Raw genomic sequence first — 16,402 nt, 5'->3', positions numbered from 1 at the left:
TCTTGCACTTTAATTGTGGGATATTAGACATGATATTTCATGATCCATTATGCAGTGTCATGAGTGCTCATACTGCAGATATGTAAAAAGCTGCAACTTATGATGACTTTTCCAATAGCTCAAAAACACTAGATGCTTAAGTAGGGAGTCACCATAAAGTCTGCTGATCCCTTTTTTATTGTTTTCTCTTTCTGCCTCCTCCTCTTCTCACCACTGATCTCCTGTCTATTACATAGAAGGAATCAAGAGAATCTGTCCCAAAAAACTCAGCCCTTACTTGCTTCAAGCTGTTGTGATGGAAAAAAAAAAAGAAGTTGTGTTTTAAATTTCCACTTTCTCCGTGTAAGATTTCCTTTTTTTGCAATAATCATTTTTATTAATTTTTCACAAGATTGCAAGCATGACAATGTCCCTAATCAAACACATCTCCTTAATAGCACCCTTTTCAGAGCAGTTTGTGTTTACTGTCGGGAAGCAGATAGAGCAGTAAAGCATTGAGTAAAGTACACGCTACAGACCCTGCTGTGGTGCTATTCTGAAAGGTATAGAACCCAGACAATCCAGGAGACGTCTAGATGTGTAAAGAGAAAAAATATTCACTAAAGATATGCCTGAAATTATAGGCATAACAAGGATTTGGCAGGGGATGCCCCCCTAGTGTGTTCAAGCAAGAATGTGTATAATTCCTCTGAGTATGACTGCAGAAACTGTTTGGCCCCTAATACCACATAAGCTGCTACACCTCTGCCGGCTAAGCAACGGAATAACATACTGTACATACATTTACATTTTTTCATTTAGCAGATGCTTTTCTCCAAAGCAACACACATCTTCAAGAATAATACAAAGAGTGCATTACATCAACACAAGTAGAGGTTTGAATGTCAATTTATCGCATTAAACCATATGAACCAGTACACATTACACGAGTAACTGCATAAAAGTTTATTCATTATTCAACACATTGTTATTTAAAAAATTAAACATAAAAACAGGTTTATCATGCACTTACGAGATATTAAGGCAGAACTTCACTGAGAGGACACATAAACAACAAGACATGATAGGAGGAGTATCTTCAGAAGAATGGTGTGATTTCTTGATATGTATCCTAGTATGAGATTTGTGATCACAAAAAAATGGCAAAAATCTTAATAACAATACACAGTCCGTACTTTTTTCCTTTTACCTGATATTTCACTATCACACAAAACACAGACACAAAGCCTGATCTGTTCGCATGCAATAGGTCCAATAAGGCTCACACTGCCTGACATTCCGGAGTGCAGACATGGTAAAAGGTTGGACTGGTTATGGTGTGGCATGACCTTATAGGCCATCTTTTCCTTATGACTGCGCTATACCAGGCTTTTTGCTCATACAATTGACCTTAAAACACATCTGTGATCCATGTGTCATATTATATCTCAGAATCGTTCAAACTGTTTGGTTTATGTTACAAAATGTCTGAAGCTGTATAATGTTGAAAGAACAAATCAAGACATATGAGACATAATAGTCATCTAAAATTAAGGTTTTCAGTTCTGGGTCCGATGTGGTGGAATGACTTATCACTCAGAACTGCTGAATCTCAACATCTGAGAAGGGTCTCAAAACTCACTCCTTTCAGTCTCACTTCTTCCCTGATCTTATAAGTGCTCGGTGAACATGTAACTTCTAATAATGGGAAAGTCTTTATGCATGTACTGGTGTGATGTACTGTATACTGGTTCAAATGGTGGAATGTGACAAATTGACTGCACTCTAGAATCACATGTCGGCATCCAGATCTCTTCTGTTTATGAAATAAACTTTGTTTTGTTCTCTGAGCAGTACATTGCTTAGGAAAAAAGCATCTGCTAAATGAATAAATGTAAATTTAACATACGGTAAATAAGTAATGCATAAGTAAATATTTTAAATTAATTAATTATTTTCTTTATGGGGGGCGTGGTGGCGCAGTGGGTTGGACTGGGTCTTGCTCTCCAGTGGGTCTGGGGTTCGAGTCCCACTTGGGGTGCCTTGCGACGGACTGGCGTCCCGTCCTGGGTGTGTCCCCTCCCCCTCCAGCCTTACGCCCTGTGTTGCCGGGTTAGGCTCCAGTTCCCCGCGACCCCGTATGGGACAAGCGGTTCAGGAAGTGTGTGTGTGTGTGTGTGTGTGTATGTATTTTCTTTGTCTCCAAGTAGAAGCTAATTGAACAAATACTTTTCTTGCATGTATTTTGCTACCATTTGCATTTGAAATGAATGAGTCACCAACTAAGCATTTGTTGTCTGCAAACTTTAGTGCATCTCAGTACTTTGTGGTGTGAAAGGGAAAGATTAATGTAGAGAGTATTTTCCACAAAGGATGCTCAATTCTGGAAGCGTGGAGATGAAAGTATGAGGAATATCCACAGAGTTGGTCTGACTGGGGATGGGTTTACCAAAGCTGCCATCAAATCTGCCTGGATGTACTGGCCTATGCTGGTCTGGAGACAGAGCTTGCCAGTGGCTCTCGTGGTCACAATGAGATGCCAGTGGTGTCTCAAAGGAATGATGGGAACATGGCAAAGTTTGGCACCATCCAGGTGATCCCAAAACCACAGGGGTCAAACCTGAGTTCAGAGTTCATCTGAAACAGAGTTGTCCTGATGCATAAAGATGAAGCTGCAAAGCATGACTGGCATTGTGGCCCACTGATCCAGGTGTGTAAAACAACTATAGGACAATAGAGGACTATATACATTTAGCCACAAATAAAAGCCTTCCTAAAATAATGAATCTGCTAACCACTAATGCTACTGAAGCAATCTTTTTACCATTACTAATAAAACTCATCCTTTCAAGTCTATCAAATTACCTTTGAAAGTGATTTCAGTACTTTCAAAAATGTCAGCCTTACCACTGCTGGACATAAAAAAATGTTCATATTAATGTTTACTTATTAGTAAAAGTGCAAAATCTGCACATACGTGGCATATTTAAAAATTAATATCCATCAAGAAGCAGTCATGAATAACAAGAAGTAAATGGTAACAATATGGCCAGCAACATCACCCATTTCTCAGATGGTACTTGTACATTTTATATTCATTCTAAGATTTACAGACAGCAGATGAAAGGAAAGGCAGATTCATCTTGGCATCATGACATAAATACTCAAAGCTTGAATTACTTAGTGAAACTGAATGAAACAAACCTACATCCTTTAACAGACAGTATGACATCCACATGGAGTTTGCCACCACACATTACAGTTAGTCACAAGCCAAGTATTAACTGCTGTCCCTGCATGTGGCCAACCTAAAACCTTGTACCCCTAACCCCCATCATTTTTTTTTTCCACTTGATTGGTCATCTCATTATGTGTATGGCTTTGTAAGTGGAAGACGGACAAGCTATGTTCCGAAGCCCACACTCATTTACTTAGCAGCTGCATCGGGTACATAAAGAACACTGTGTTCTGGTGGGTGGAGCATTCTGAACCACAACACAGTACTTTGCAAAGAGGAAACAGTTTCAACCCCTTTGCTGTTATAAATAATAAGAATTTAATTAATTATTATTATTATTATTATTATTATTATTATTATTACGTCCAAAAAAGCATGATGTTTGTCTGGAATCAATCCCAGGAAGTATAGGGGGTCAGGGAAGGTATACCCTCGATGGGACACCAGTCTATTGCACAGCAATAACACAGATCCGTTTTTGTTGTTGATATATTCAGCAAAAAAACTGAAAATCCTTGTTATGACAGTAAGAACTTGTCAAATGTATTGTCATAAGACCACTGACCTAAAGGTATAGCCTGGTTCTTTATACTGCCTTACGCATAAGGTCTAATTTACAGGAAGAGATCTGGAGTTTATGTCCTGAAGGACTAAAATGCCTACAATAAAACCCTGCTCCTAAAATAAAACTTTTCTCCTTCAGGCTTTAATTGTATCCACATTTGTCATGCCATTTCAATGCAAACAGTGCAAATTTTGGAAAGCTTTGTAAAGCAGCATGACTTTGTCTTCATACACTAAAGGCAACATCAAAGTGCACTTGGTCTGCATATTAAGACCTAACCATGCTAAAAGCAACTGAAAGAGATGAATATGGAGATGAAGATGAAGCAATGGCAGCTTGCAATAAGGCCACACAAATGCAATCTAACTATTTTTTTCACGCATCTTGTGCAAAGGAGCTACATAAAATAAACAACAATATAGAGGGAAGATAATTTAAGATTTTGGGCTAGATTCAAGGAATGTATGTTCCAAATCATCATAGTCACTATCTTAACACCACTGATAAGTATACGTGTTATTAAGAAAAGACCCCATTATTTCCTTTAAAATATACTCCTGTGACTCTTCTGAAATTAAGGCATTATATATATATATATATATATATATATATATATATATATACACACACACACACACACACACACACACACACACACACACACACACACACATATATATATATTTTCTTTTTTTAAATTCAGTTTATTTTTATAGAGCTCTCTTCTCAAACACTGATACAGAGAGAGCTGAACACAGGATAACGAGACAAAATAACAAATAAAAGATTAACTATACATTAAAGTAGAACAAGAATTACACCAGATTTTAAAGCAATAAGTAAGCCAACTTGCCAAAGAGGAAAGGAAAACAAAAAACTCCCATGCAAAGATAAGGGAGAAAAATAAACCTCTGGGGGTCCAAATGTAACTGGCTGCCCACTCCTCCTGGGCGTTCTAGATAGGAAAAGACTTTTCAGCAAACTATCACAGTTATTTACTTATTATTAATAACTATTAACTTATACAGCTATGCATAACATTAGTACAGTCACCAGAAACTACCAAGTTGATAACAACAGAAAGACTGCTTGATGGAATTACTTAACGTACATATTTAAGCCAAATCACAGGATTTCACTATAGGCCCATGTCAGTGACAGTCATTACAGGTGGAGGAGCATCACAGTCAACTCAAGACTCCACTTAGCAATTTCACATAGTATCGTGTAGAAGGACTAATGAAACCCATTCCTCTTAACAAAAAAAGGGCAAATTCCAGAGAAAGACAGACTCACACAGCTATTATTAATTTCACTAACACTTTTCTCCAAGACAGCTGACAATGTTAGATTTGTAAACTAAGCTATTTTAAAGCATTTACCAATTTTATCATTTCAGAGTGTGTACTATGCTAAAGAGTACTGCAGCAGGACTAGTGACTGAAACCCACGTCCTTTTATTGTAAGACAACAGCTCTAACCACTATCCTACTTGTTGACCCTACGCAGAAGTACCGTATACCATCACTCTGAACAGATCCTTAGCTCTTTCCTCATGACCATGACAACTGCTGCAATTTGTTTTCAAACTGAGTTTGGTGGAAGCCAGAAACAAGCTGAACTTTCGAAAGCAACACTCTTTGTACTGCATTTCCTGAGACTGCTGCTCTCGCTCTCATGTATTTTTTTTTAATCTTCTACTTAGATTCCATAACTTAATTTCAATTAAACTGCCATGTTAAATATGATGTAGCCCAATGAGAAATAATACAGTTAAGAAATATGATTACAGAGAATAATTGCCTGCAAATATAGTTCTGAAGGAAGAGAACGAAAGTTGGAGGAATTAAATGGGTTTATTCGCATTCAGCACCATGGCAAGAATACTGTCCAGACACAGCAGAAACTTGATTGAGTGGAACCTTCAGTAAGTCATTACTGTTTGTCCAAATTTCCTAAGCTACAAATGGCATTGTTCAGTTTTAGACAGTCACATGAACAGAAAAAAATGTTAATTTACTGTTCAAAAGAGGGCAATGAACATTATCAGTCTCATTAAAATACTATGAATTTTAATGTTTAGGTATTTTTTTTCTTTCAATCATATCTTTTAAAAGGAAGAAGTGCAAATTCTAATTTCTGATATCCAGAGTTGGAAATTATTTAACATGCTAAAGCTGAGGCTCTCTAAAGGGACCAGCTGATATCCTTCTATATTAAATAGTTACTGTATTTGAGTAAAGAGCACATTCACACTTGCATTTACATACCATACCCAGAAATGATTGGGTGTCTCAAGTGAAATTTAAAATGAAAATTGCATACATTATATTACTAGGATGAATGGATAGATGACATTTAATAATCCAATGTGAAGAAAAAAAATAAGATAAAGTGTTCAATCCATAGAATGATTTCATAATAGATACCTTGAACCCTTCCAGAAACAATTTTTTTGGGCAGCAGGTCGTTGTGTCATTACCTTCCAATCCTCCTGTTCTTGTATCCTTAGTCAAGGTACTTGGCTTGAATTGATATGATAAGCATAACTGCGTAGTATAAATGGGTAAATAGCTTTAAGCAGCTTGTCATAAGCATACCTAACACTGCAAGTTAATATTTTTTTGTTTACATGTTACAATGAAAATTTCTCTGAAATGCCTGGGCTCTTGTTAGACTTGTGAAAATGTGTTAAGGTTGATAAAAGCATGGTATAGTGGGCTGATGTATCAGGAAGTTTACATGTTGGATACATTAGTGATCTGTACTGAGAACCTGAACTGTTCAGAGCAATATACTGTGGTAAATTATCCTTCATGTAATTTTATAACTCCTTAATATTATAATAATAATAAATTATTATTGTTACTCACTCTCTTTAACCACTTGTCCAAATCACAGTGGCAGAGACTATCCCAGAAATACAGGGCCCAAGGCTAAGTAGGGTATACCCTGGACGGGACACAGGCTGATTGCAGGACAGCCACACACTCACTCATTCATACTTTATTATATCACCTTTCCACTGATTGTGCTTAGAAATTTTTATTCCAGGAGGCAAGAAATATTAAAAACAAAAAACAAAATACATACAGGTGCTGATACTTCTCACACAATTCATTGTGTATGAATTTTAAGCAACGGCTGTAAGACAAGCCAAAATAAAAAACACTTGGAAAAATTTTCTGGACTGTACTTTTTGTCAACAATTCTCACTACTGTCATCACTGATTTGGGTCAGCTCAAAAGATCTCTGAAAATCTAGACAGATACTTCATCCTGACTAAGATGGGGTACCTCCGAATTAAAGTGTGGCAAAATAATGTCTGTCAAGAACAGTTGCAGCATGAGCATTAAACTTAATCCAGTATTTTACCCATAACAAGGGACACTCCAAACATAAAAACAGTGTTCTCTGCAAATCCCTTTTTCTGGGTAAAACCTTTCAAATTAAGCGAACCATAAGAACCCAATACCACAAAGCTCACCCGGTCTATGTAATTTGAAACAAAGTTGCACAGGAAAAATAATTTGCCCTTTTGTTGAGTTCAGTAAGTGGCTTGAGAACTCATTTTGTCTTTTAGGCAGGTGTTTTTATCGCTTACTGCACACTTAAATTGTATAATGTGCAAATAAAGTCCAGGTTCAGCTAAAAACCATAAATTATCATCATAAAACAGGTCCACACTACTAAAGGGATATTTTGTAGAACACACAGCACACAGCCAAGAAGCTTGTAGAAAATGTTCCTCTTTCAAAGATACCCCATTTCTAGTTACATGAGTCTTAAGGGTAAAACTGAATGCACTGTACTCTTGTACTGTGAGTACGGGTACCACAGCCTTACCGTACATACGGTTACAGCCTATTAAAACCATTACAGACTTTATTAAATGATGACATTCAGGTTAAACCTGCGTGCAATAATGACTCCACTGATAAAAATGTCTCCCCCAGCTTCAGTTGTCTGTATATTCTGAGAATTATTTAAGCGATGTTTAAAGAAAAAAAAAAAAAAAAAAAGAAGTGTGAGTGGGGGGGTACAATGGGACTGGCATGAAGAAATTATAATTTGATTGCTCTGCAGCACATTTCCACAAGAAAGAACTAAACATCCAAATGTGAAACGACACCCTTAGCTGTGTTAAGTTAAACTCTGCACTTTGCTACTGAATATGACATATCTGATACACACTCACAGTAAAAGTATTATAGAGAAGCTATGGTATCTGTCCCCATTGTAACTCAAATATTTCACTGTCAATCTAATGATCAAAGCCAAACATCACCGACAAAATGTCATAAATATGCACTGATCACAAAAAAGAGGATGGGTGGTTGGCTTTAATCCCCCCAGCTGCTAACTGGCAGTCAGCACATGCAGAACCAATGAATACTGATGAGCTGTGATGGCTTGGCGAAAAGAGCCTGACGAGGCTGTTGTTGAAGTTCTCAAGCAATGGCTAATGTGGCCAGAGGAGGCAAGGAGCATCCGGTATCATAGCCATACTTTGTAGGGGGTGGGCAAATGAAATGTCAGATATGGCCTACTTCCTTTTCATCCAACAAGTCAATGGCAAAATCAAGAAAACTAAAGCACCAAACATATGCAACAACAGGCAGTTAAATGAACTCATTTGATCCCTGCGTGATGATTTGATCATTTCTGTCGACTTAACCCTGCTGGTTGAATGTATAATATGCTCTCTAATGACATTTCGACACCTATTCCCACCTCAATATTTTGGTGCCTTGGCAGCAGATCTACAACAATCCTTTTCACCCCCTGCAGAGTAAGGAGTTGTGGGTGGAACTGAATGCCCCTGACTAAATGTCATACTGGTAAATTAAAACATACCCTTGGAGTCCCACCATAAGGATACAGCAAAGACTTGTTGTGCCTCCTGTTCACAATCTCACACTCAGATCCACATAACACCCTCTAAAGCTAAACGAAAGTCTGGTAACTTTCACCAGCCACATAACTTGGCATATATCTGCAGCTTCCAGAAACAGCTGACCTAATATGGTTCACAGACTTTATCCCCTGGCAGACTGTGACTCCATCCCTTATTCCAAATCATCAAATCTATATCACTAATATCCACTGATATCCAAACTAGCTCCTAAACTGTGCAAGGTGCCTTGATTATCACTTTTTAATGCTTAATATTAAATAAACCAACTCTTTACATACTGTGTATATAAACAGTGGAGAAATAACTAATTTCATCCTCTGGGCTGCATTCAAAATAATGGACAAGGGTGCTGGTCTTATTCTCTGAACCCCTGGCTTGACAGCAAGCATGTGAAGCATCTTGTGATATTTCTAGCCCCAATTTATCAGTTTTTATCTTATCAATTTCTGCAGAGATTTGCAGACATTTTCTTTTCAGACCAGTGCCAGGCATGTGCAACCAGTACCATTGAAAAGTATATGCTGCATTAATGAAGTAAGATTCCATTTGTTGGTGTTACACCCATATCATAATGAGCTCATGGTAACAGGAGGTTCCCCTGCTTTACTGGTCTGCTCTGAGCCACCATCCCTAAAATGGGAATCGGCATGAAAAACTCTCCTGCAAGAAAGAGGGTGATATTCCATCATCATACACAGCTCAACTGTCTTTTAGTGATTCAATGCTGGTCATTGAAGCAAGGGAGAGGGAGAATGACATTATCAGTACTTCTTCTCACTGATTTGTTATTACTACTATTATTATTATTATTATTATTATTATTATTATTATTATTACCTACGCAATATAAGAACTAGTATCATAGTATGTTCATATTGAAGATGATTTCCTTTAATGCATTACATAATTGATCTCAATCAATGATCACTGCACCCTACTACAAGATAGACAAAAAAGCCTTAAAAAAAGCCAACTTGGATTTCATGTTTAAATTATAGTGTTCAACAACTTTTACGTTAGTTACTTTATGCTCATCAAATTATGTTGTCTTCTTTCCACATCTTAAATTATTCCTCATTTATTGGCTTCAGATTGGTTAGTTAGACAAGGAACCGACTAGAAATCATGCCAGATATGTAAAATAAGATGCGTTTCCAAGCTAAATAATTAGAAATATTAAATGAATAAATCATTTTACTAACCTGTGTGTGGAAATTAGAAGAAGTATTGCACTGCAGCAAACGGAGAGGCTATGCTCCCACTGTGTAATGAGAATCCACTTGAGAACACTCCACTAGGATCCACGCGAGATTGTCCAGCAGCTGCGCGTTTCAAGAGGCGCGCTCCCGCTCCTGCGCTCGAGGTGTCCGACGCGCGGTGCGCGGCGCTCGCTACCCGTTGACCGTGGCTGCGCTCCGCTCCGCTCCCCGTGCAGTCCTACAGCTTCTCATCGAACCGCTGGAATTTCCAAACGCGCCGGGGAGGCGCGTACCCGACTGCTTCCTCGTGATTGGCTAAAGTAACAGGGACGTAGCAGCAGGTGGCCAGTCGTCCAATGAGGCAGGATATCCGGTGCCCGTATATGGTCAAAGGTCTCTTTAACGTTGAATGTTCTTGTTAACGAAGCAAGAGGTACAGTATTGCATTAATTGGAATAAATGAGAGAGACAAACGATGAAATGACTTACTATTACCTGGGAAAGCCCTTGCTAGAGCTGGGAATGTTTTTCAGTTTTGTGGCAGCTTTACTTGTACTGTCATTTGTATTTAGCAAAAAGCATTTTGCATGTGCTTATTATTTATACTTTTTGCCTCAAAGATGTTCTTCATCATGATGTCTGCATTATTATGCAGACCACATTTAAAGTGTGTGCTGGTTTGTCTCTATTTGTTTGTTTGTTTGTTTGCTTGTTTGTCTGCTATCATTATGCATTATTCCTTACTGTGTTGGAATACCCACAGGAAATCCATTGTGGAAGCACACTGAAATATACACATTAACTGATTGATTGATTAATCCTCTGAGAATGAAACTTAATCCTCTGTGGAATGTATAAACCAATTATGGATTTACTCAGTACATTAGAGACTACTTTTCCTGTTTAACGGATCACTAAAAATTAGCACCAACATAAAATAGTTGACTGTTTTTCAAACAGTGAACTGTATTTGCTAACAAATATGAAATATGTCAATGTTTTTATTTGGTTATACAATAATTCTGGCACAAAATTAGCTGAGCCAATTAAGAAGCATTTTGGTAATTTTCTTGTTGTTGTTGTTATTTTTGTGGCTGTGAACTACTATTGGTGACCACATACATAGGTTATCTCCGGAATTTTCTGTCCTCTGCTTGTGCCCTTGTACTTGAAGGTAGCACATCCATTGTAGTTGGGGTTGAGTCCATTCATGTTGCTATGGTCATTTTCTTTTTTCTATAAGTTTTTATGCATTACAGTCTTTAAAAAGAATCTTGTCTTCACATGATGGTCCAAATATAATGGTGACCTCAATCTCATCATTTACCAGCAATAAAATGCATGGTAATGTCATCAGGCATCGATGGTGTATCCCATCTTATTGCTTGTGCTTCCTGAGATTGATTTCAGATTGCCATGACCTTAGCTGGTAAAGTGCCTATTAAAAAGAGATGGATGAGAGTTTACATATTTTTGGCAGGACAGTAGGTGAAATAAACACTGAATAAACTGTTGTCTTTGTCTATATTTACCTCTCATTAGCCTGTACTATTATTGTTTCATTTTCAGTTATTGTATCTAAATTTTTTCGGTGTTGTTTTTCTAAGTTAGAGATCTACCCAGGGTTTCCTTCTAATGTATTTGTTATTTGCACTGTGCCTGTGGCAACAAGTGCAAACAACAATGATTAATAAAAATAATAATAATAATAATAATAATAATATGACACAGATACATTAAATTAATAATTTTTCAGAGGTGAATTTTTGCAAACAGAAATATTAAATTTGTTGTTTCATTTGGTACAGCCATAATCTGCAGTATATGAGTAAGCCAACAGGCATCTCCTGAATAATTTAATTAATACACAGTAGCTTGGAGCCAAATATTTCCTGGCAAAAATCTATGATACAGCACCTTTGAGTGAGAATCTGAGCGAGAGAAATAACAAAATGATCTGTAATAGGAGTTTGTTTTTAACTAATACAAGATTAAAAATGTAATTAACACTGAAAAAATTGTCTTTTGGTATATGCAAGCACTACTGTTCCCTTCAGAGTCAGTCTCTGTAATGCATACCTCAGCAGCACCAAAGAATTGAGACATAGAAAGAATGAATAAGGAAATATTCCCATTTGAAATATGTTTTCTCATTTCCCTTTCAAAAAAACAGAATTCCATTTTACATTCCATGATGGGGTAAGGTGAATTTTCAGACTAATTACTGCTGTCTCAATTTGGCATTTGTCCAGTACCAAGTAAATCTTTCTTCAAATGGAGAAAACATTACAAAATTTCAAACATTACAAAATTATATTTTTCAAAGATTGCACTGAGATGGGATTATTGTTATTTTATTCTTGAACTCTCTAAAAAAGTTTTAACTGTTTGTGTGCAGGGGGTGCGGTGGCGCAGTGGGTTGGACCGGGTCCTGCTCTTTGGTGGGTCTGGGGTTCAAGTCCTGCTTGGGGTGCCTTGTGGCGGACTGGTGTCCCCTCCTGGGTGTGTCCCCTCCCCCTCCAGCCTTATGCCCTGTATTATCGGGTAGGCTCCGATTCCCCGCAACCCCGTATGGGACAAGCGGTTCTGAAAATGTGTGTGTGTTTGTGTGCAGGATCTTCCTCTCCATGTTATATTTTTTTGGCATATGTCGCAAAGAAGGTCAAAAAGAAAGGCTATGGATCATATTTTTTACTGAGAAAAGCACAGTGGCTTACGTGGACTGTGTTTAGTAAGAAAATTTTTCAGGTCTAAATAGAACAGATTTCTAGTAAATCACAGAATAAATAACTGAATAATAGTTGGCAGAGGCAATGTCAGGCAGGCAGCCATGTGTTTAAGACCTTGTGATGCTAACCAACTAACATCTGCAACCACATCTCCTGCAGTGGGCTGGAGCCATACCCGGCAACACAGGGCACAAGGCCGAAGGGGGAAAGAACACACCCTGGACAGGACACCAGCCCACCGCAAGGTTCCCCAAGCAGGGCTCAAACTGCTCACCTGCCATACAGGGGGCACTGGCCAAACCCGACACACCACTGCACCCCCTTGAGATGCTAAATGCTTCATAAAAGATAAATTATCTGTTTAATCTTTTAAGCAACAATGAAGCAGATTCTTTAATAAAAGTCTACTGCTTTATTCTACAGGGCATTTATGTTTCTAAGCCTCCTTACTGCAGTGAAAATAATACCTTCATTAAACTTACGTAGACTCAAATCAGATGTCTTCACCTATGCAACACATACTGTATAAGCTGGACAGATGGAAAGGATCGATCCAGCTCTATAGAATGAAAAATGGAAGTCAATTATCTAAAAAAAAACCACTGCTCATTAAGTGGAAGACTGCAAAAAGTTATTCCTCATCATTATTTTTTTTAATGAGTTATTTTTTTTTTTTTATTATTATTTTATGATTTAGCTGCAAATAGAAAGATATTCTGTCTTCTGTTAACAAAAGGTTTGGTGGCACAGCAAGTAGCACTGCTGTCTCACAACACCTGGGTGGTGTGAGAGAACATGGGTTTAATTCCCACTCTGTGTGAAGTTTGTACTCCCTGTGTCTGTGTGGGTTTTCTCTGGGTGCTCTGGTTTCCTCCCACAGTCCAAAGACATGCTGTTCACCCATAGTGTCTGAGTGACAGAGAGAGAGAGAGTGTCTTCCATTGATGTATAGATGAGTGACCATTGGAGATAGTATATCTAGCAGTGTCACCTTGGTGAATAATGTGTGTGGCCTGATAACACTACATACAGTTTGTTGGAAGTTGCTTTGGAGAAAAGTGTCAGCTAAATGAATGTATGTGAATGTTAACAAGTGAAAACAAAAAGGAACTTTATATATTTAATCTGGCAGTCTCAAAGTTTATTTATTTAATGTTTCTGCTATGGTGGGGGCGCGGTGGGTTGGACCGGGTCCTGCTCTCCAGTGGGTCTGGGGTTCAAGTCCCGCTTGGGGTGCCTTGCGACGGACTGGCGTCCCGTCCTGGGTGTGTCCCCTCCCCCTCCGGCCTTACGCCCTGTGTTGCCGGGTAGGCTCCGGTTCCCCGCGACCCCGTATGGGATAAGTGGTTCAGAAAATTGTGTGTGTGTGTGTGTGTGTGTGTGTGTGTGTGTGTGTGTGTGTGTGTGTGTGTGTGTGTTTCTGCTATGCTCACTATGAAGAGTCAGTCATCAAATATTATTTCTAATGCACTGGTCCAAATTCACTCTAATTTTAACATTACATACCTTTTATCAAAATTATTTGCCTTCCGCAGTATAACATGCATTATGCTATGCACTGTGGGCATACTTAGATCCTGGGTTTGTGAATAAAACCACTCTGGTATGACCCTGCAAAAATTGTTAGTTGATCTGGTTCAGTGACACCCCTCAAGCGATGGACAATGAGAGGAATAGTGTCTTACTGGTTACAACTCAGCTTCATGTTCGGTTTAAATCTCAGTTTGGACTCTGATGTAAACCCGCTGAACAAGGCGCCTTACCTCAACAAAGTTACTTACCTCAGGCCATAATCAGAAGTCTATCCTAACCTTGACTGCTCTCTTCTCAGAGGAGCCTGGGCAACTCTGCAGGAAATGCGATTAGCTGCGGCAATCTGGAGTACAAAACCCATCTCATCAAAGCTCTGCCTATCACAGCTGGACTGCGAGGAGAAGTGCATGCAACTGGGATGCTGCCTGAGCTTGCTAAGACATCACCAACTAGCCCCTCACAACCACCCACTGTTCCCTCTAAGATTAGGCTTTAAGATGAGAATCTAATTCCACTGACAAACAATGAAAACTGACACAGTAGGGTTCCTGGAAATCCAAGAGACATCGGAAAACACCTGTGTAGGGGACTTACATGGCATGAAACCCTTGCTGTGGCAAAATCTTTACTCAGAGTCAACGTTGGCTGTTTGCGGAACAGTCCTGTTTTCCCCGCACAGCTGCAATCAGTATCAAGAGGCTTTTGTTCAACAATGTAAACTTTGTCTTTCATAGTTCATGACTCAGCATTCATGTGACATTGTAATGTACATTTCTTGTTTCAGAGTTCATGACTCAACCATTTGTAGTTGATTCACGGATGAACTCCATCCATCCATTTTCTATCCCACTTGTCCTAGTAGGGTCGCAGTGGCAGTAGGGAACTAAAGCAAGCAATTCCTCACATGCACACACTAGCTGAAGCCGCTAGTCCCAAGCAACGTCGCAGCGAGCCGGAGCCTAACCCATCAACATAGGGCGTAAGGCTGGAGGGGGGGAGACACACCCAGGATGGGACGCCAGTCCATCACAAGGCACCCCAAGCAGGACTCAAACCCCAGACCCACCAGAGAGCAGGACCTAGCCAAGCCTGCTGCGCCACCCCATCCCCTGAGCAAGCAATTTCCTCCTGCAGATTATTTGTTGGATTCAAGAGTGAAAAACTGATTGTCATGTCATGTCATCATCTGAACCGCTTGTCCCATACAGGGTCACGGGGAACCAGAGCCTACCCGGTAACACAGGGCGTAAGGCCAGAGGGGGAGGGGACACACCCAGGACGGGACGCCAGTCCATCACAAGGCACCCCAAGCAGGACTCAAACCCCAGACCCACCAGAGAGCAGGACCTAGCCAAGCCCGCTGCGCCACCCCATCCCCTGAGCAAGCAATTTTCTCCTGCAGATTATTTGTTGCATTCAAGAGTGAAAAACTGATTATTATCGCTAAACACTATACATCCTTTTCTTCTGTACATGAATTCAGACTGAAAGACAAAGTTTCATATCCTAAACCAAAGCAAGACTTCATTATATCTATGTTACATTATGCACAAAGGTTGCAAACAATCCAGCTGGGTAGCTTTACACTCACAGAGGTTTACACACAGAGGTGATATGGCTACATTTTCCATATTGCCCCTATACAAGCATTATTGTGGGTATGCCTGGCTGACAGTTTCTTTGTTAAATGAAACATTTCACTTTACATATGAAAGGCTCAGAAGTACTCCTGGAAGCTCAAAAATTGCATAATGAGGACAAATTTGCAAAGAAATAAATTATACAAAATGCAAAGAAACATTATTGCATTCTGTATATTTCAGCTCATCTCACATTTTTAATGCTTGGAATGAATAAGAAATGGGCTACTAATGTTGCCAGTGGGTCTTGATATCACATTATCTAACTTGGGGAATAATAATAATAATAAGAAGAAGAAGAAGAAGAACAAGAAGAAAAAGAAGAAGAAAGAAGAAGAAGAAGAAGAATACAAAACTGAATTCGAGGCACATATACAGCCAGCTATCCAATGTTGATTTGACACAAGATTTTCATCAACTGAATCTATAAAGGTTGACACACTGTCCTTGAAATAATTGTGTGTTGTTTATGTAGGGTTACATTACTGTGACAGTGTAATTAATTCTTGAATATGGATTGCATGTGTCCAGATGCAATGTAAAAAGTTACATTCCTCAGCACAATCAACCTGTTTAGAATACTTCCTTCTCAACCAATAA

The sequence above is a fragment of the Scleropages formosus genome, chromosome 4, assembly GCF_900964775.1.
Source record: "Scleropages formosus chromosome 4, fSclFor1.1, whole genome shotgun sequence".
NCBI lineage: Eukaryota > Metazoa > Chordata > Actinopteri > Osteoglossiformes > Osteoglossidae > Scleropages > Scleropages formosus.
Note: the sequence above shows the minus strand (reverse complement) of the source record.